Here is a 22326-nt window from a genome sequence, read left to right on the forward strand (position 1 = left end):
TTTGATTTTTGTCATAGAAAAATCAGAGCTGCTTCTACCTGCACTGCTCGTCAGGACACGTGGCATTGAGCAGCCTGTCCTTGCTTATCATTCTCAACCTACAGCCCCCCTGCCCTCCCCACCAGTCTCCTCACTCCTGACCTGTAGCCCATGCTTGCCCCCACTAGCTCTCTCCCAGCTGCAGCTTTGTCCCAGCACCTGTACATGAGTCCAGCTGCAGCTGACCCACCTGCTGCTTTGTGGCTCTGAGCAGTTCCAGCCCTTGCTGTTTTGCTGCCTGTCCCATGCTGTTCCTGGGAACTCCTTGACTGGGAATCAGGGAATGAGCAGGGCCCTTTCCTTCCATGCCAGCCTCCCCCTGTAGGGGAGCAGGGAGGGCTCTAAGCCTGGTCTTTCCTACCCAGTGTGCTCCCCAACCCCTGACCCTCATCTCTCTCTGACACATCCCTGCTGACAACTCCACCCCTCCCCCCAGCCCATCACACCCCCCCAGTGGCTCCTGGGACCAGCACTGATGTAGGCACGGGGTAGGGCTGCAGCATGGCAGTTACCCCTGCAGCTGCAGCTCCTGCCAGCAGGTCTCATCCCATCCCATCCCATGTGGCTGGTTGGGCATGCAGGGTGTGAGATTTGTGGGGTGGATGTGATGTGTGGGGGGGAAGGGATATGGAGGGAGCAGGGTTTACAGTGGGGTGTAGGTTTTGTGGGGGTGAGGTTTCATGGAGTATGGGGCTTCTGCAGGTGTTTGTGGTTTGTGGCTGGGTATGCGGGTTAGGGGTTTGTGGGGGTGATTTGGGGGTGTGGGGTTTATGGGTGGACTGTGGGGGGTTTTGTGGTTGTGGGGAGACTGTGGGTATGGGAGGGCTGTGTGGTGGTGGTGGGGGACTGCTCAGGAGGGGTGGGTCCCGCAACCCCCCAAAGGGCACAGCCCCCCCACACAGCTCACTGACAGCCCCCTCACAAGGCACACATGCCCCCTGCAGCAGCAGCAGCCATCGTGGCACTTGGGGCCCTCCTGACAAAGCTCCTCTACAACACAGGGCCATGTAGCTTGGCCCCTGCTGCCTGGCACACAGTGCCGCCTGTGCCACATCACGAGGGCCTGGTCCAGCCTGGAGTGGGGCAGTGTGCCTTTGGGCAGGACTGAGCTTCTGGGGCTATCACCCAGAGGCCATGCACTGGTTGCAGGAACCTTGCATTGCACTGGGCCAGGTACTCCATGGATCCAGCCTGGCCCAACAGTGCACAAGGTCTATGCATGCAGGACCTGGCCCAGCATGATGCGCACTCCCTGCAAGTGATGCTGGACCCACAGGTGACAGCCTGAGAGACCCAGTCCTGCCCAAAGGCACATGGCCCCATGCCAGGCTGGACCCATGTGATGTGGCACAGGCAGTGCTCGATGCCAGGTAGCTGAGGCCATGCTGCACTGCCCCATGCTATGTGGAGGCTATACCAGGAGGGCCCCAAGTGCTCTGATGGCAGCTGCTGCTGACAGAGGCTATGGGCAATGCAGGGTCAGGCAGGAGACACAACCCTCCCAAGCATCCCCCTTCCACACACACAGTCCCCTGCACTCACACAGCCCCCTGCTTCATTCCTGCCCAGCCCCAGTCCCTACTTACCTGGGATGGAGTGTGGGTCCAGGTTACTGAAGCCTGCACCACTGTTTGTCTCACATGGGGAGGCAGCGTGTTGCAGCATTGAGGCACAGAGCAGCAATAGAGATGCTCTGGCGAGCTACCAGAGCATCTCTTTGGAGAACCCCAGCCTCTGATTACTTCAGGGCACACTACAAGAATGTGCCTTGCCACACTTTTTTCCCACAGGCTTTTTTTTCATACCTGGATTTTCAGTATCAAAATTAGAAACCGCGGTGCAAATATGCAGCGCAGGGAATATTTTTTTGTTCCCAGCATTCCTCTTGTGACATCTCAATCTGTTTTGAGATGCTGCAAGAGGCATGTGTGCACTCACCTGGATGTGCCCTGAGAAGTGCTCTGAGACCAGTGCTTGGGCATGTATTCAGGAATCCTCAAAACTGTCTGCTCTAATTGCTGAATTTGGGTATGCACAAAAGGGCAGATGTTCCTTCGTGATGCCCCTGCACTTGGCAGGGAGTTGGCATAGATCTGTCCTAAGACTGCATGTCTGAATAGGGTTATCTTTATTATGATTACATTTCCCTCACTCCCACTTATTTTTCTTTTACCCACATCTGGAGTCACATCAGGCCTAACATGGGATCCTCACTGGGCCCAAAGTACTGTAAATTATAAATAAGAGTCTAATTTAAGCATAGTGGAAAAGGTATGCTTAGATTAATAGGAAATAGAGAGCATTTTGGGTAGAGAATAAGGTAAAGGAAAAGGTATACAAGTTAAAAAAGCAGTACATCATCCCAGGAATAATCTGGTACATGAAAAAATTCATTTACCAGACCAACTATATAGTTAGGGGAGATGTTAGGCACCTTTTTAGGCACAAAATGCCCTGAGGCTTGTGTAATATCTCTTCCCAAAGATACCATTGATGAAGATTTTACCAATGCAGGTGACCCTTGCCATTTTTGGGGGATGATTCTTGTATCCCCCATGAATGGTAAAATCTCCAAATAAGGCACTGTGTTCAGGAACGCGGACTGCATTTACGAACTCAGTGCCCCCGGCAGCTTGTGGGGGGGTGGGGCATGGCTGCTCTGGCAATGACGGGAGTGTGGCGGCGGTGGCGGGAGCCCAGTGGCAGCAAGCGTGGAGTTCCCAAGGAGCTCCTTTAAGTGTATATAAGAAGCAGGTTCAGCATTTGCAAATATTTGAAAGTGTGAATGCTGAACCCATGAATAGTGAGGGTTTCCTGTATATGCTTCTCATGTATTCTCTGGATCATGGCTACAACAGTGCAACCCCACTACAAGGAATTCATGGAAGATCAGATGTTTGTTTTGTGATGTATCCTTTTGTTTTGTGGCTTATTATACAATTGTCTCCTATATGACACTGGCTGTTAGATACATATAGGAAATTATAGATACATATAGGATACAAGCTAGGTACATACAGGAAATTATAGAATAAAACACTTGGAAAAAAGATAGACCAAGTGCAAATTACAGGCTTTTACCATTTTATTTTACAGCTGATATACCTGTGTTATGTTTGTAAGTCTGTAGTCAGAATAACACTTCCCAAAGCACTCCTGGACATGATTTTGTGATTTCAGCAGAACAAATTGGATAGTGCTATTAAGTATGTTGTCAAGGTACAAATAATATATAGTTATGTCAGGGCTTGAAAGGCAATGACTAGTCTACTCCTGCGAAAGTGCTAATCATATGCCCAGATTAATAGGAATGTCCTCAATGAAGCTGATGAATTGAAAATAAAAACTGGCTTTTATCTTGACACAAAACCCAAGTTTTCATTGGAACCCTTTAATCTGTCTGTCATCTGTTTTCATTCACAGCAGTGATCTTATAAAGAACTCTAGTGAAATGCTACTGCATAGAAAGAGGGCTGTGGAAAAGCAATGTTTATTTGTTTATTGAAATCCCTATCAACAGAATGTCAGCACTTCTGAGAATGAAACATTTTCACTCTGAATTCAATGTCTGAACAAACAGTCTATATTAGATTTAGAAATGATAATATCTGCTGTAATAAGTATTTGTCTGTACGCATTTTTCCTCAGAGGAGAAAGAACTCCAGATAAACCAGAAAAAAAACTGTCCACCTACTTCTAACAGCCAATTCTCTCATTCTTTTAAGGTAATCTCTTACATGGCTAGTTATCTTCCCACTAAAGCCAGATGGAGCTATGTTTTTGTGTATTAAGGTGAGCATTATTTAAACAAAGAGTCATTCTCTAGACCCTAGACAGTGGAATACATATTGCAATTCAGAGGAGTATGGACCTGTACTGCTAAAAGGAACCTTCTCATTCCAGTTGTCCCTTTCCTTTTTCTCATCCTTGTGACAAAGTATTTAGCAGAATTTGAATATTTGTTGGATTCTGACAGGCCACGCTGTGAGCGCTTCTGCTATGGCCTCAAATTTGTGGTCTCTGGGCTGTCAACCATGTGCCTTAGCACCAGTGCCACCCCAGCCCCCATTCCAGCTGTCACTCAGCTGAAACATTGCATAATCTGTCAGATTTGTTTGTGAACTCTATTTTGATAACAAGCCCTTCGTAGAAGGAGGATATGCTTAGGAATATATTAAGTTAACAATACTTTATGGCCCCAAACTGCTACAAGAGGTCTTTCTGTCCAAACAAGCACTTGTTACATGAATAGGAGTTGATGAAATATAATCATTAATTGTATTTCTCTTGGGTCAAAGGTAGCAATATTTCTACACCCTTGAAAATTTCCTCTAGAATACTTCAGGAATACCATTTCCATGTTTCTATCTATTTTTCAGTATTAATCGATTTTTGTAATAGTCTGTTTGCCTTCTCTTGTGATTATTCATGTAAGAAAGGTTTACAGATGTTTGTTTTTTCTTCACAATATTGAGGATAGCTTCCTAAATGGTCTTAAATTACAGTCCCTGCTAAATGAGCAGTTGATTTTTTTTTTTTGTACTCCACAGGAGTCTCTATAGAGCTTTCAAGTCTGCAGCCAGTATGCTCCATGCATAACTTGTACAGCAAGTGCCAGATAGAAAGGAAAGATGTCATTCAGAGGCTCTTGCAAAGATTTACTGTGCCTGAAATTATGACTCCTGTTTAAGAGTTAAGCAAGAACTGCAGGTAACAAATGGGATCTAAAATTAATTCCAATGATACTTCTGATAAAAGCCATAACTAGAGTTTTTGTTATTTAGAGATGCTTCTTTTTTAAGGCTACTGATTATCTTGTCACATAAGAGTGGGCCACTTTGGCTTATTACTGTGTTTATACAACATACCACATAGTAACTAGTCTTTCCTGGGCCTGTTGTAAGTCAAAAAGAATACTAGCTCTAGTACCACCCCCCCTCACCCTACCCAATCTCTCATATAGAATAATAGAATCATAGAAAATTATGGTCATCTAGTCCAACCTCTGCTCAAAGTAGGACCATCCCCAGCTAGATCACCCCATCTGAGGCTTTGTCTAGCCAGGTCTTAAAAATCTCCAAGGATGGAGATTCTACCACCTCGCTAGGTAACCTATTCCAGTGCTTCACTACCCTCTTAGTGAGAGAGTTTTTCCTAATATCCAGCCTAAACATCCCTTGTTGCAACTTGAGATAGTTTCTCCTTGTTCTCTCATGTGCCACCACTGAGAACAATATAGCTCCATCCACTATGTAACCACCCCTCAGGTAGTTAAAGGCTACTTTCAAATTCCTCCTCAGTCTTCTCTTCTGCAGACTAAATAAGCCCACTTCCCTCAGACTCTCCTCATAAGGCATGTGCCCCAGCCCCCACACCATTCTGTATCATTAGCTGTATATATCCTTACCGAAAGAAGATTTCACTTACTGGAGTAGAATAAATAATGATATTTTTAAAAACTAATAGAAGTACTCATCTGTAATGTAATTAATTGTTTATTAGTAAAAAAAGCAACACAGTACATTTTTTAACACAGAGAACATATGAATTTAGTTTGTTTTACAATGTCATGTGACTTGTGTTAAAGCATCAAGGTACCAGTGTCCTCCTTCCAAGTTAAAATTAGTTATACTGAACAGATTGTTCAAATTTATGAACACTTTTATTCATGACTTCCAACGCTCCTTCCCAATTTTAAATGGTTTCTAAAATACAAAGCCTACACTAGAATTCAGTATATTTTGCCTAAATATAAAAGGAACAGACTTCGCAGGAAGGAAAGGTAGGAAAGGAGCACAGAGGTTACTGCATTAACAATTATTAAGCATATGCTCCTTCATATAGAAGGAAATAGTACAAAAAGCACTATTTGAAATAAAAGGGAATGCTCAGAATAAAATATAATTTGGTGAAGTAGTCAATACAAAGAAAAAAGTGCTTGTATCTGTTCCCTAATATAAAATGAAAACTTATATTGAACTTACCAATGTTCAAAAACATTGGGTTACTTTGTTTAAAAATAATTCTCAGCGTTTACTTCTTTCTGGTCTTGTGATTGTAACAGTGCTCCAAGAGACCACAGTTCAGTTTGTGGCTCATTTTAAAATACTGGATTATAGGTGATTTTTGGTGATTTCTTTGGTGGTTTTTCTGAAAAATGAATCTCTTCCAATTCTTGTTTCACAGTATGCTAGGAGCTGATGATTGCTGGACTGATCACTGACTCATCTGCTCAGTTATGGCACTCACTGTGGCTCCCAAACAATGGCTGCAGCAGAAGTAATGCCAACAGAAGATCAGCGTTGAAGGACTCAAGGACCCAAGCAAGCGAGATCTCTTCCACCAGTGCCCCAATGTAAAACTGGTGAATTCCATTCAACAACAATGGGAGAATGTCATCTGCATGTGGGGTGCCCTCAAGGCCACTGTTATCAGTACCCGTGAAGAGACGCTTGGATTCTGCCAGGAAACATCAAAACTGGTTTGATGAGAACGAACAGGATATCCAAGAGTTGTTCTGTGCCAGTGAGGATTATGCTGCCCACCCTAAAGATGTTCTGGGTACCTGGGAAAAGGACCCCATAGACTATAACGAGTGCTAGAGAAGTTGCTCCAAGCACAAACACTTACCTCACTGCAGACAAGAAGGAAAAAAATAGGAGGCGGGGAGATCACAGATGCTGAGATTTATCAGCTTCTGTCAGTTCTGGTTGGTTGGATGTGTGGCAGACAGCAGTTTAAAAACATACCCAGCAACAGCTCCAGGGAGAAGGGAGATAGGGAGAGAACCGGAAGGAGTAAACTACCAGGAAAAATGCTTGGACTATGCCCTGGCAGGGGAAAAGGAGGAAAGTAGGGAACTGTCTCCTTTTGAGGCTCAGAGGAGTCTCTCTACTTACCTGAATCCAGAAGAATGAAGACGCTGTGGCAGGACTCAGAGGATTACTGGTTACTCAATCTCAGAAAACCTGCAGAACCTGAAGACAACCATGAGTGGTGGAGTTGTAGGACTGGGGATCCATGGGAAACCAGAAACCCACTGTCCTGTAGCCCACCTAAGGATAATATTAAGGATAAATAGGGGTAAACCTGAGACAGGGTTGCCAACTGCTGGAGACAATTTATCCATCCCTCCCTAGGAAGCAGAAGCTGAGTACAGGGAGCTAGCCATCCACTGTATGATAATATGTATAGAGCCAGACAGCTCATTGCCTTCCTCCATCAGTGACCTCCCAAAAGACAGAACAGTGTGTGCAGAGAAATCATAGCTAACTAAAGGTCAGCAGCATTTTAGGCCAGCACACCTCCTTCCTTCTTTTGGTACATCAAGTCATGGCAGGTGAGATAGGACAGATGTGCTGAGAGAAACCTTAGTTAAAAGACCTGCAGGGACCTTGGGGCTAGCACGCCTCAAATCCCAACAGTAATGTAAGTGAGCAATCTCATTAAGTTAACTTGTTCCCTTACATGCTCAATCACAAGTGAAGGGCCTTTTGTGCTTGGCAAAACAAAGCCAACTCCAAACAAAAGAAACTGAGTCTCCAACAAGGCAAGACAGAAGTCCAAAGGAGGACTACAATATGAAGAATGAATGGTGGAAAGACAAAGCTAAGGAGATTCAAAATATCACTGACATGCACAATATGCACAGTTTCTTCAATCCTACCAAAGCCATTTCTTGTCCGAATACTCAGGTCCCAACCACCTTGAGATCTAAGGATGGATAAGACCTGGTCAAGGAAAGGGGAGCCATCAATGCCTGTTGGAAGGAGCATTTTGAAGATCTTCTTAATTGAGACTCTGATGTTGATGAGAGTGTCCTCAACTCCATTCTGCAAAACCCAGTCAGAGATGATCTCAGAATCCCTCCAACTCTTGATGAGGTGAGGAAAGCCATCAAACAGATGAAGAAAAACAAGGCATCTGGAGTGGACAGAATCCCCACTGAAATCTTCAAACAGGGAGAAGAGGAGCTCACATCACAGATCCATGTCCTCATCTTAAGGATGTGCAATAAGGATGAGGAAATTCCAGATGACCTTGGGGATGCCATGATTATGACAATCTTGAAGAAAGGAGACAATTCCAGTTGTGGAAACTACAGAGGAATCCCCCTGCTGTCTACCACAGGAAAGTGCATTGAGAGAACCCTCTTGAACTTGCTGAAAAGCTCCTCCTGGAATCTCAGCGTAGGTTTAGGGCATCAAGAGGCACAACTGATACGATCTTCACAGCTCATCAGCTGCAGGAGAAATGCCAGGAACCTCTCTACATGGCCTTCTTTGACCCCATGAAAGCTTTCAATTCTGTCAGTCAAGAAGTGCTGTAGAGGTCCTTCTGAAGTATGGAAGCCCACCAAAATTTGTCACCATTCTCTGTCTGCTCCATGATGGTGTGCAAGCAGTGGTACTCAGTAATGGATGTTTCACAGATCCCTTTGAGATTAAAATGGGAGTTAAGTAAGGCTGAATCATCACTCCAACACTCTTCTCAATATTCCTTGCTCTGATGCTACATCTGACCACCAACACACTTCTAGGTGGAGCGGAGCTATACTACTGAACGGATGGTAAGCTATTTAACCTCAGATGGGTCTGTGCCATAACCAAGACCACCCCAATCTCAATCACTGAGTGGTAGCACGCTGATGATTCTGTCTTCTTCTTTCGTATGACATTTTAGGATTACAGCATTCAGAGATTAATATTTAAACTTGATAACCATTCAACTGCTTCAGGGGCGGCTGCATGGATTGATTTCCATCTATTTATGTACATATTCTTGATTAAAGGTTTTCTTCACCATCCCAAGAAACTTCCTTCTTTTCTGAGAATGAAATGTTATAGGAAAATAATAGAAACATCTAGTCACAGTTCTTTTATGTTAACTTTCATATACATTTCAGTTTCTGTTCCAAACTCCTACTGGATCATGATGATTGTACACATGGACAACCCCTCCCCCCCAGAATGTTGTGTATCAAAAGCATTCTGATTAGGTCTTCATTAAATACAAGGGAAGACAGACTGGTATTCTTTGTGGACAATTTATTTTTTCTCTGCATCTTTACATAAACTTTGAGTCTTTTAAAAGAGTTGAAAATTATTTTTGATAAAAAATAGCTTTTGGAGCAAAATGGGGGGTTCTGGTAAAAAATGTTTTAGTTTATTTTATTACAGTATTTCAATTTGTGGGGAGAAAACATTTCAAACCAGATTTTGTTTGAGAGTTCCCTTTTTAGGAGGCGTCCCATTGTCAAATAACTAACACTTTGGTAGGAAATAATGAAAAAAAATTCCTAGAAAAACAATTGGCTCTTTTTATCAGCATTAATTAGTAACAATTTAATTTTACTACTTTTAATGATACTGGTGTGTTTCCAGCAAATAAATACCTGGATACGGTTCTCAAAGACTTACTGTTTTACACTGCTTTGCTTGTCCTTCTTTCAAGTGCAGAGTCGCCTAAATCAGTGGTTCACAACTCAAGCCACTCATTGGAAAGTGCCAGCTCTGGACTTTTAAAAGCATTTTTAGTGCAGTTAATATTACAAGGAATTCATAAACATTACAACAGGTCAGAATGTTTTTAATGTTATGGATTCATGTTTGGGTTTATCTTTTGAGTCATGTCTAGGTGTTTGAACACCTGAGAGTGCTAATATTGTGCAGCTCCCTGTGGCACACTTAAAATGATCTCAATGCACTCAAGAATTTTCAACCTTAGCTGAAAATCATTGACCAAAATGTTTTTGGAAAGCAAATTCAGTCATTGTCCCGTTCCTTGAGGAATCTGAAACAGTGAATTAAGCATTACATTAACTGCCTTCTTATGCTGAGCTTACCTTTTACTTTTCTTTCTGTTTCTAATTTCAACTCTTCTCCTCTCTGGGACTTGTAAAAGAATTTTTATCAAACCATTTGTCTTGGGACTTCAGGTCTACAAAGGGAGAGATCCCAAGATTGCATTTGTTGACGATAAGAAGATAGCATATTTTTGCAAGGCCTATACTGTCAAAAGCAGCAAATCTAGAAAATACTGACTTTGCAATTTTGCTGTTACACTTGAGAATTTCTGTATCTCCCATTCCTCTGATTACTTCACCAGCATGAATCTTCAGAGAATCTGAAGCCAAAGGAATAGATACAATGGAATGACGGTCAGGAAGAGCAATAGAGTGCATTTTCCACTCTCAAGTTAGTGTGAAAAGTACCTTTATATTTCCATATATATTTATTTTTCTTTTTTCAGTTTCATGTTTAGTTGGCAGCTTTTTGTACATGTACTCATCTTGAAAGTACTTGAATTCCTTGATGTCTTAAATAGTGGGCCACTTGTCAATCAAACTGAGTATAATCTTTTTTTTGTCAAATCAGGTGCAGGTGTGTTCATTTATTGGTGCACTCTTGGAGTTTTCTGTGACTGTGTTTATTATGTATCTACTCTAGATTTATCCAATCTATTTTTTCTTGTCTAGCTTTAAAGTTTTCTTTGATGTTTGTTGAAACACACAGTTTCAATTTTAATTTCTCATTCAGTCTGTAAATTCTTTTTGGTTTTTTTTCCAAATAATTTTAATTTTAGCTGCTCCTTCATCCTGAAGCCCAGATCGGTGTATGCATATTTGGTAACTGGAAATACCAAAGATAAATATTTGAGCTTGTTAGATTTCTCTTGAATTTTTTAAAATCTAATTTGAAATTTAAAACATTTTGATGAAAATTGTGGTAAAGCTGTCATCCATTTTCTAACCAATTTCAAGTTAATGGATTTTGTTTTAAATTTCAAAATGCTGTCAAAATGTAAGGGAAAAATAAGATCACATCCACTTGGTTTGTTCATTCTTGGATGTATTCAGAAGTGCAGTGGTCGCTCCTCAAGAATTTGCTGTCCCCAGCAAATTGTAACTCCTTAAATTTCTTTCAGTCTCTCATCCATACACATAGCTACTCAGACAAGCTACTCAAACATAATCCCCCAGCAGGAGTCCCAACGTGAAGACCTTTCTGCTTTTATTCTTTGATAAATTCCCAGAATCAGTTGACTTTCCTTCTAGCTGGCAAATACTTCTACTCAATGACAAACATCCAAATACTAGTTCTCAATTGCAAATGATTTACATTACCACTTTCCAACTTTAACAAAAATGCTCGGAACAACCTTCCTCTTTTTCTCTGCAGAAAAGGCTTTGGGTCTCTTCCTAATAACAATGAACCAGTTGGCATTCATTTACCTAAGACTAATCCCTTATCTGCTCTGTTTCTTACTGGCACAAGACAAGTTTCTTATCAGTCTCTAAGGTACTACCACTTAAGTGTGGTAACACCTAAAATTAAGGCACCTTTTCCTAAGTGAATAATTCATATTGACAGAGTTATGTACCTTAGCTTCCTATAAGTGAATAGGGAAAACTTGGTGCTGCCAAAGTTCAATCTATATCTCAGGCATGGACTAAATAAATCAAAACAGCACTTAACTTTTAGCTTGGCATGCCCCTACGCCAAGCTCAACACATGCCCAGAAGAGGAATCACATCAGTTTTACCTGGCTCACCCAGCATCTGTATAGTTCACATGCTTCAGTGGGGCTTTTTGGCATTTCTATCTGATATATGATTGAATCAGCTATTAGATAAATGCCAAAAAGCCCTGCTGAAGTGTGCAAGCTATACAGATGCTGGGGAGCGGAGTCAAACTGGCACGATTCCTTTTCTGGTAAAGGGCTCAGGGTTTTTTTCCCATATCTGTCAATATATTAAATGTTTGATTCGGGCTGCACTTTTAACATGTTAAGACCTAGATTGCTCATGGGGAGATTCCTATCTCACAATGGCATTGACTTCAGTATAAAGCATAGCATTCCCCCCATTTGTAGATAAAAATAGGGACAGTGGTAGCAGTGCTCATGGTTTGCCTAGTAGCAGAGGCATTGGTCCAGGAAGATAGGAACCTGGATTCGAGGCCCTCTTTTCTTGAGGAGGCTATCCTAATGACCAGACCATGAGCTAAGCAAAATTCTCCCCCTAGGCCTTCAGGAATGTAAGCTGCATAAGGCTAGAGGGAAATCAGACAAATCAGAAAAAATGGGGACTATTCCAGAAAAGAGGAACCTCTTTGAAGGTAGAAACAGATGTCACCCCATGCCTTATTTATGCCACCATAATATTTTTATTGAAAGAAAAATCGTAAGCAAATAGATGTTGTTACCCTTTTTACACCGCAACAAAGGAAAATCAGTGGTGTGACAAAAGGTTGTAATAGACTTTGTTGCTTTATTGTGGAAAATATATATTAGCTCTGTGTGGGAGAGTACAGGCAGCCTCAGCTGCTCCCACCCTTCAATCCTCCTGGGCAGCTGCTATGTGGACTTCAGGACTCCTCAAGCCCCTGAACCACCTGCCTACTTTTCCTGCTTACAGAGAGGCACCCCAGGGAATCTTAAGGTGCCTCTCCATAAGTGAGGAAGTTAGGGTTACCTGTTCAGCCAGATCCAGCCCCTGAAATTGCAGAAGCAAATCCGGTTGAGTGGAAGAAAGCCCTGTTTTCCACTGCTCAGCCAGACTCACTCCTGAGATCATGGGGGACAAGTCTGGCTGAGTGTAGAAAGTGGGGCTTTTCCTACTTAGCCAAAACTGCCTCTGAGATCCCATTGCCCCTTGTCCCACACCATTGATGGTGGGACAAAGAGCAAGGTTTTTTGAAATGGATCAGCTGTGCTTTCACACATTGTCTATTTCTAGCTTTAGAGAGGGGATTCCCGGGTTTGGTCCTTTCTGTTCAGACTACTTAGACATTTTCTATTAGAAAGCCATAAGCTAAAAAGCCAAAATAACCCTGGTCACAGGGGCCAGGAGCTAAGACTCCCTTCTCCCAGGGGAGCATTCTGCTCACTGGGCCACTGAGTCACATTTCCTTTTGCTTGTTTTTCCTCTAGCCCCCACTAATCATACACTCTTTGCTACCTAGCAACTGAGTGTTCAGCAGGGCTGTGCGAAATTTTGCCGGGTGTTTCATTTTGACACTGTTTTGACTCGTTTCAAACTTGAAACAGCAAAATCAAAATGAAACGAAAGGATTTGAAAGAACCTTGAAATGAAATTAGGGGAGTCAAAATGTTTTTAAAGATTTTTAAAGTTTTGCATTTCGAAGCTGGGCTTGCTTGAAGGGAAACAGAAACTAAGGCGAAGGAGGGGAAAAATGGGGGAAGGACTGCTCTGATATTGATATGTGTAACTGGCCAGTGACTGTGTTCCTTCCCTGAGGTCCCTTCCAATCCCAATGCTCTGGGGGAGGGATGGACAACCAGCATGAAAAGCAGCATTGTTTGAATTAAGCTTTCTGTCTTGGGGTCAGTTACTGAGCTGTGTCTTCCAGCAACTCAGCAGCATCAGAGAACGGATATCACTTCATACTTGCTAGCCTGCTCCTAGCAAGTGGGATTCAATACCTTTTGCTTTCTATACCCTTTTATTATTATAGTCATGCATTCCTTTCAATTTATTCCTCCCCCAAAATACTCTTTTTGTTTTTGTTATTCTATTTTGATTCTTTTCCTCCAGAAAATAAATGTGTGCTTTTTCTTACAGCGAGCATTCCATTCACTGTGCAGAGAAGCACAGTATATATTACATATTATAATATAGAATTTATTCAGGAACAAATACTACATAAATTTATATATTTTATTTATTACATAAATACATATACACATTATATAAATACACATACATTCAATTGTCTATATATATTACATAAATACAGATTACATAACAGAAGAACACACAGATTTTCCAGCACACCATGGCAAACACACTATGAAACACAGCATGAAGTATGCTGGAAAGGCAGCTGGCAAGCCTTCAGGGAGGTATGGAAGTAGGGGTAGGGGGAGAGCTATAATTCACCCTTCCCCCCAACTGAGATGCCGCCTTTCTCCTACAGTTATCAGGCATGAGGCTTCCAGTTCTACAGGCAGCAAGGAGAGGGGAGAAGTGCCATGGCCTGTGCCTGAGTCCTCCAAGAGCACCAGCCATAACCCCCACCATGACAAGCAGCACCAGCATGACATTCTCCTCCACCACCATTTCACTTCCCATCCTGAGCATTCCAGTGCCAGAGGAAGAGCTGGAGATGGATCTGGATCTGAGTGCCATAGCATTTGAGCTGGAAGATGATCCCACGTATACTATCTGCCTGCACTGCTGAGCCAAAACCAGCCAGGGCAAGGAAATGAAACACATGAGCACCATGGGGATGCTGGTGCATCTCCGCAGGCACCACTCCCTTGCCCTTGCTTCTCCTCATCCTGGCACCAGTGGACACATGCCTGAAAAGAAGTCCCCCTCTAACCCCAAAGCACCCGTCCCCCCAAAGCAGAGGCAGGCCACCCTGGAACATTGGGGAAAGGCAGACAGAAAGGGGGGTACTTTGCAAAGGCAAGCGAGATCACCCAGACAACTGGGGAGATGCTTGCTGTGGATGGCCAACCCTTCTCCTTAATTGAGCAGACAGGGTTTAGGCGGCTTATGCTGCCCATGGCTCCATCATACCACGTGGCCACATGCACCACCTTCAGCAGGACCTTCAGCAGGACCTTCAGTAGTGCCCTCCCTGTATGAGGCATTCAGGGAGTACTTGAGGGAGGAGCTGTGCAAGGTAGGTCTACAGATGGCCTTACACTTCACCTCGGACATCTGAAGCAGCCAAGGTGGAGATCATGCATACCTCTCCCTCACAGGGCTCTGGTGTGATCAGTCAGGCTGTCAGTGGGCTCTCCTTCAAGCTGAGGTGATGGATGAGTCCCACACGACAACTGAGATCATGGGGGCCATGTACCGCTTGGTGCAGGGGTGGCTTGTTGGGTAGGGTGAGCCCAAGGGTTCATAGTCAGTGACAACGGGACCAATATGGTCAAGGCGGTGTGTGATGCCAACTTTATTGGCATCCATTGTGTGGCACACAAGTTGCATCTCATTGTCAGGGATGCCAGTGATTGTGCCAGAACCACCAGGAAGCTCATTTTGAAATGAAGGAAGGTGCCAGACTACTTCCATTGGAGCATCAAGATGGCCAGATGCTCTGGGACAAACAGGCACAGCTGAATATCCTACAATACAAAATCATGCAGGACATGGAGACTTGCTGGAACTTCACATACCTGATGTTCAAGAGGTTGGTGGAGCAACAGAAGGCCATCCATGAGATGGCCTTGCTCGGTGAGATTGGGAATAGTAGCCCCCTTAACAGTGCTGAATGGGATACCATTTCTCAAATCTTGGTGGATCCCAAGCCCTTCCTCGAGGTCATCTACAGCCTCAGCACTGAGGATGTCCTCCTTAGCCAGGTGATCCCTGTAGTGAAGGACCTTCAGAAACAAATGGAGAAGTTCTAGGGGATCAATGTTCTTGGCTGGGGCAAGCCACTGTCACCAGATGTGCAGACACTGGTGCAGCAGCTGAAGGAGGGCATCAGGAAACAGTTTGATCTCTTGTGGTCCAGTACGGTCTACATGCTGACCACCATGTGTGACCCAAAGATGAAAGGGAGCATTAGCATATGTGGCAGCAAAACCCTGAATCAGTGGACATAGGTGCTGGTGAAGAGAGTCAGGGAGGCAGAAGGCGGAGGTGGGGGGACATGGAAGAGGGGGATCCACTGTCCTGTGCCAGCATGCCATCTATCAGCCAGTCTCCTTGTCCACCATGGATGCTGCCAATGTGGAACAAGGGCACGGCTTCCATGGTGGGGTCCAGAGGGACCAGACCCCACCATCAGGTAGGTAGCACTGAGGTCTTGGTGACTGCCTATCTTGCTGAGGATGTGGAGCCACTGCTGTGCAACCCCTTGGCCTACTGGGCAAGTTGCAGCCAGATGTGGCCAGATCTGGCCACGGTTGCCCATAAGCACCTGTCCTGTCCACTGACCAGTGTTCCAAGTGACAGGGTGTTCAGCATTGCTGGTGATGTAGTGATACCCCAATGCACCTCCTTGGATCCTGGTTTGGTGGAGTGAAAGGGGGAACCCCCTCCCTCTGGTGAGGTTCCCCAAGCTCCAGGTGCAAACAGAGTGAGTGCCACCCTCCTCACTCCATCCACAGCTATTTTCTTTTGGTTTCTGGTGTCTGAACCATTTAATGCTCTGGTCTCAGAGCTGGAGGGGGCACTCACTGCATCACCAGCCAGAAGGAGAAGAACGCATCCCTGATGAGCTTCCATGCCAGAATGAACTTGGAGGTATGGGCAGGGTCTAGGGGAAGAAGGAAGCCATAGGTCCTGGGCATGCCCACTAAAACTGCACTCTGGCAGGGTTGGGAAGCCTGTTGGCACTGCTGGTGCCTCAGGAAATGCCAGGACCTGAGTTTCTGTAACCACGAGGTTGATGATGTGCAGTTCATAGACTCATCTGTGAAAAGTGGTTTGAAAATTCCCTTTGAGGATCAGGCCTGAGAGATTGGAGACAGGGAATTGGGTGTTCCTGTCTTTGACAGATTTTAGGTGTGCGCTCATTCTGGTGCGCAGTCGTTGTCTGGTGTCTCCTACATATTTATGTATTCTGAAGATCTGTCCATAATGGAGATATTGTTGGTAGGCTTTGCATGTCCTGTCATGGCATGGTCTGGATCCATTCAGTGTGTTTTGGGCTGTAGGAAGTTGGCTTTTGGTGATGATGTTAGTGAGGTTCAGTGCTTGTTTGAATTAGAAACTGCTTTTCACAATTATTCAAATAAGGGTTTTCTCTTGGTGATTTAAATCAATCCCCTCAACCCCTGATGCCTCCATTTCCATTTTCACTGACTTTCTTGCCTGCTTTGCATGCCAACATCTGGTTTCTTTACTATTCCTTCCATCCAGGAACAGCACACACATACACACCAACTGCAGGTGCTTCTTCAGCCTGATGAAGGGTTTGTCAACTCAAAAGCTTTCTACAACTATTCAGTTGGTCTACTAAAAGATATCAGATTGACCCAAACAACTTTGTCTCCCAGTGCCATGTCCTTAGATCAACATGGCTACAACCTTCACCCCTAACACCTGTCCCAGGTCAGCTGACTGGAAGAAGGGCTGGAGATGGCAGGAAGAGTTCTCTGGCAGCTGCTGGAGATGAAGCTCCTGCAGGAGACGAAAGGAAGGCTCTGTGACAGTTTGGCTGCCTGAGATGCTGCTGGTGCTACTGTGCTGCTTACTTACCTGTTGTTATTTAAAGTGGTGGGTTAGACTGATGCTATAGGGGAGTAGGAGGCCTCATTGGGGCACACTACCATGTCATGTACAGACTGCAGCACCAGTGGGGGCGTACCTTAACACACACACAGTCACACATGTCATGAGTTTTGCTTGTTAGCAGCTTGAGGTGCAGTTTCCCAGAAACCCCTGCACCTATTTCCTTGAAACCTGGCAGACTTCACTGCCTCAGCAGAGGCTACTTTGCCTACTGTTTTCACCCCCCAGTGCCTTAACACACCCACAGTTACACGTCACTGTCACAGTGCGAGGTCCTAGGAGTGGCCGTGCTCTCTCCAACGCCCCCTACCATGCCAAGTTGGCGATCAAGCACCCTCGTTCTCACCTACCATGTCTTTGATGATATCTATTTTATAAGGGAGGCTGCCTTTCGTCCCCTTGGACACGGTGCTCTTGTTTATCCTGGCCCCTGTTCTGTATGGATTGACTTGGTGCACCACAGCTTTATGGGCTATGTGTGGCTCCAACCTCCCCTGTAACACGCCTCAAGCCTCGCAGAAGTCCTGGACGTTGTTTGGTTAGTTTCCTTTCTGCGCCCTCACTGGCACTCCCGGGCTTGTCATGCAGCCGGAGCCCCTTACTGGCGCCCCCAGTCTTGTCACGCAGCCAGCGCCGCTCACTGGTGCTCCCAGGCTTGTCACGCAGCCAGCGTCCCTCACTGGCGCCCCCCCTGGCTTGTCACGCAGCCAGCGCCCCTCACTGGCACCTCTCACAATTGGGGCTCAGGTGGCCGTAGCCAGGTCTGGCCCCCAAATTCCCTCCTTGGGTCTTAAAGCAAGTACCCGCTCTGGGGTTTCTCGCCTATGCCCACCCTGGGGCTTCTCACCATTGGGGCTCAGGTGGCCGTAGCCATGCCTGGCCCCAAATTCCCTCCTTGGGTCAACAGTTCCTGTGGGACTCGGGCAGCCTCATCCTTACCTGGCCCCCAGTCCTCTGCGCCCCTCCTCAGGGCTGGGGTCAATGCCCCCTGAATGTCGTGCCCTCTCTGGGCTTCTTGCCTGTGCGCCCCTCCCTGAGGCTCTGCCTGCACTAGGGTCTCCTCTCACGTTTGCCCTTCCCTGGGGCTTCTCCCGCACTAGGGCCTCCTCTCATGTTCACCCACACTGGGGCTCCGCCCGCACTGGGGCCTTTCTTCATGCTTGGGGCTCAGGTGGCTGTAGCCATGCCTGACTCCCTCTCATGCACTGTGCCCCTCCTCAGGGCTGGGGCAGTGTACCCCTAAATGCGGTGCCCTCACTGGCACTGGGGTCCCCACCACTGTGGAGCCCCTCTGAGGCCTCCTCCAACCCCTATTAACCTCACCTGGTCCTCCAGTCTTATAAAACTACAGACAGAAAACTCAAGCCCCTGGGCTACAATATAAACTCTAAGCCACCTAGCTAACCCTCATTCAACTCCCTACCAGGGCTTCCTCCACCTGGTATCCTTGACCAGAAGCTGCTCAGGCCATCAGGCTTCCCTACTTTGCTTACTCCAGTAGAGCTGCTTCTTCCTTGGCTGCCAGAGGGGAACTGCTTCCCTGGCCTCAGCCTGGATCACCTTTATATAGGTCAGGCCTACCCCCTTCCAGTCAACTGACCAACTGTGGTTGCCCCAGCAACCGGCACCTGTATCTCTTCATAGGAGCGGGGCACCAAAGTGCCCCTGCGACAGTCACGAGATTTGCTTGTCAGCAGCTTGAGGTGCAGTTTCCCCAGAAACCCCTATAATCTATCTCCTTGAAACTTGGCAGGCTTTGTGGCCTCAGCAGAGGCTACTCTCCCTGCCATTTGCATTTGAATCAGGCAAGAAATGACAAATTTATAGGCATTTTAGTGATTCCCCATTATAGCCTATGTGCGAAATGCTGAATTGAAACAGTGAAACAGTTTCGATTAAATGAAATGGAACAGTGCTTTGAAACTAAACGAAACTTCAAAACAGAACATTGTCCCTTCAAAATGGTGAAATGGAAGTTGAAATGAAATGGTGCTGTTTCGCACAGTCCTGGTGTTCAGGGCTCTCTTCCAGGATCTGAGTTTCCTACTTCCTGGACATGTTCTCTTACCAATAAGCTACTGAGCAAAAAGGAACACCACCACATCAAGGTTTTATACTACCTTGAAGATATTTTTGTAACTATGTGGGTAATACAACCACCACTTTTGTACCATCAGCCTCAGAAAGTTCCTAGTCATTTTCTGACCTTGTCTAAGGAAGTGGGGATTTCTGTGAAATTTATAAACTTCCCAACATTAATTTTCCTCACAATAGAGTTTAGGTGAGAGTGTGGCATTATGTGACTTGCCTGGGTTGCTTCAAGCTTTTGAGCACAACTATTACTCCAAGTTTAGGCATCTGGGATTCTTTCTAGGTGACAATGGAGGAGCATAATGGATTTAGATACATAAAGGTGTTTATGGACATTGAACAGAGAGCATCAGAATAGGTATTTATGATACAATTGTCTAAATTCTCAATCCTGTTTATATGCCATAGAGGTCAATTTGTCATGTATATTAATCTCCTACCTATTCTTTTTCCTGAGCTGACGGAACCTCCTACTATTCCCTCTCCAACTTCCTGTCCCTTTGACCACTTGTTTAGCAGATATCTTCTATTTCATAATATTCAAGAGCATGGTCTAAGGATTAATTTGTAATAGTTTTTATGATATAATACATAATACTAAGAATTTCAGGTGAATTTTCCTGAACAATTAAAATCTCTTTTCCTTGTCTCCTTGCTTGATGTATTTTTTTGCCTTAGCGTTTCACAGTAGTGGGCCTTTCACGCTCTTTATCTTAACATTATCTTTGAACACACTCCCTCTTTGAAGGTTGCAGATGTCACAGGCTATGGTCAATTAAATAACTTTACCTTATCTTACAGGTGTCATGCCATATGATATTAATAATTTGATTTCCTAGAGCATAAGTTTTGTTTTGAAAAGATTCTTAATCCTTGCACTTCTGGAAACTGATTTCAATTGCCTTCTCTTCTTTCACATACATACATATCGGAATTATATTATAATCTGTGCTTCAGCAAAGTTATATGAATCAGGAATATCAAATGAAATAAAAGTAGAGACTGACATGACAATTTTAACTGCTATTATTCTTATGTATGGTGGGAAGGAGACGGATTTCTGAACTAGGTGGTAAGTAGTCCTGGTATAGAGCTGTTCGGCTCCTCTGTTCATTTGGTTTTGTTCATGGATTTTGCATTTTATTTGCCTCATATCTTTCTGGGGTAATTTGAATTTTTGGTTGAGAGAAAATTCAAGCTCTTGGAAGAGTGCTTAAGAAAAGACCGAGACACCTGTCAAGCTGGCTTTATATGACTGCTGCTGAAAGTGGGAGGATGGTGCCACACTCAGCACTTCATTCTTGAAAGCAGGACTGTTTTATTGAACACAAACAGCTATGCAAAGATTGGATTTGTTTCCTAAAGCTACTGTTTCTATAAGATTCTGTTCACACCACCTATAAAACACTGTATATTTTCTCCAGAGATATAAAGTAGCTGGAAGATAAACTAGTTGATTTGTAACACAGCCCTCTGCCCCTCTTACTGGTTACAGTAATAGTATAGGGGAAAAATACAAGAAACATGAGGTGGCTTATAAAAAAGGAGGGGGGAGTATTTTACCAGAAAAAAATAGAAACTGGGAAGTTCAGTGTTTTGCTTCTCCTGTGGAAATAAAATATTTTCAATTAGCAGGAAGAATTGTTTTCTTTGATTTCTGCTAGGAGGCTTCTGAGTAGAGTGGGCTGATTTTGTTTTTATAAAGAATAGTTTATTGCATGGCTAATTCAGATTTTGGGTTGTTTAAATGAATTATTTGATATTATTTCAAATTACATGAATATTTTTATCAAAAAAATTAAAACATGCCTACAAGTCAACCCTTCCCCTAAAAGCCCCCTCTATACTTTGATATACGCAAAGTAAAATGTTTGGATATTTTGTATTGAAACTTTTTTTATTTAAAAAATTGCAAAACCTTAACAATAAAAAGGATTTTAACATTTTCAGACAATTAGAACAATGAAAAACACTACTAAACTGAAACATTTGAAGAAAACTTTCAGAATTTTTTTATGATTGTCGTTTAATAAGGCGGGGAGGGGAATGATTGTGTTCAAATTGCTACACAAAGGAAGTGTGTTTTATATTTCCAGTGACTGCGCCTTTTGACAAATTAAGTTGGTAATCTACAACCATTGCAACTTGTGATACAACTTCAATGAGGTGGTTTAGTTCGCTACAAATTGTTTCAGGTGATTTTGACAGAGTTGCACCACTATTAAACTGAAGTTATGCTGTGGTGATTCCAGATTAGGTACACAGTCAGGTATGTAGTTAGAGCTATGCAGTGTTCAGCTGGAACTAGAAACAGATATGTAATCTGGGATAATCTCTTCCCTATGTAGTGCTGTTAAACATATTTTATTACCATATTTTTTTAATACAGCACATATCTTTCCCCCAAAAATCAACTTCCCAAAGTTAGGGTATGTGTGTTAAACCAAGAAGCTTAGGTTTTTTTTGCCAAAGACAGAAACACCCTGCTTAGATCACTGACCCACAGTACACCATCTCCTGTATTACTCTTCAGGCAGATGAGGGAGTCAATGGCCTACTGTTCTTCACTTCACATATATTTCATAGATTTCATAGATTTTAGGGTCGGAGGGGACCTATTAGATCATCGAGTCCATCCCTGTGCTCTGGGCAGGAAAGAGTGCTGGGGTCTGATGACCCCAGCCAGGTGTTTGTCCAATCTCCCCTTAAATACCTCCAAAGAAGGGGACAGTACCACCTCCATTAGAAGTGTATTCCATATTTTGGCAACCCTTACTGTAAATAATTGTCTTCCTGATGTCCAATCTAAATTAGCTCTCCTTCAGTTTGCGGTCATTTTTTCTAGTTACCCTGATGGGCTCCCTTTAATACACACAGGCATACCTCGTTTTATTGCGCTTTGCTTTATTGCGCTTTGCAGATATTGCATTTTTTACAAATTGAAGGTTTGTGGCAACCCTGCGTCGAGCAAGTCT

Source organism: Crocodylus porosus, unplaced genomic scaffold, assembly GCF_001723895.1.
Source record: "Crocodylus porosus isolate Cpor-Errol unplaced genomic scaffold, CroPor_comp1, whole genome shotgun sequence".
Taxonomy (NCBI): Eukaryota; Metazoa; Chordata; order Crocodylia; family Crocodylidae; genus Crocodylus; species Crocodylus porosus.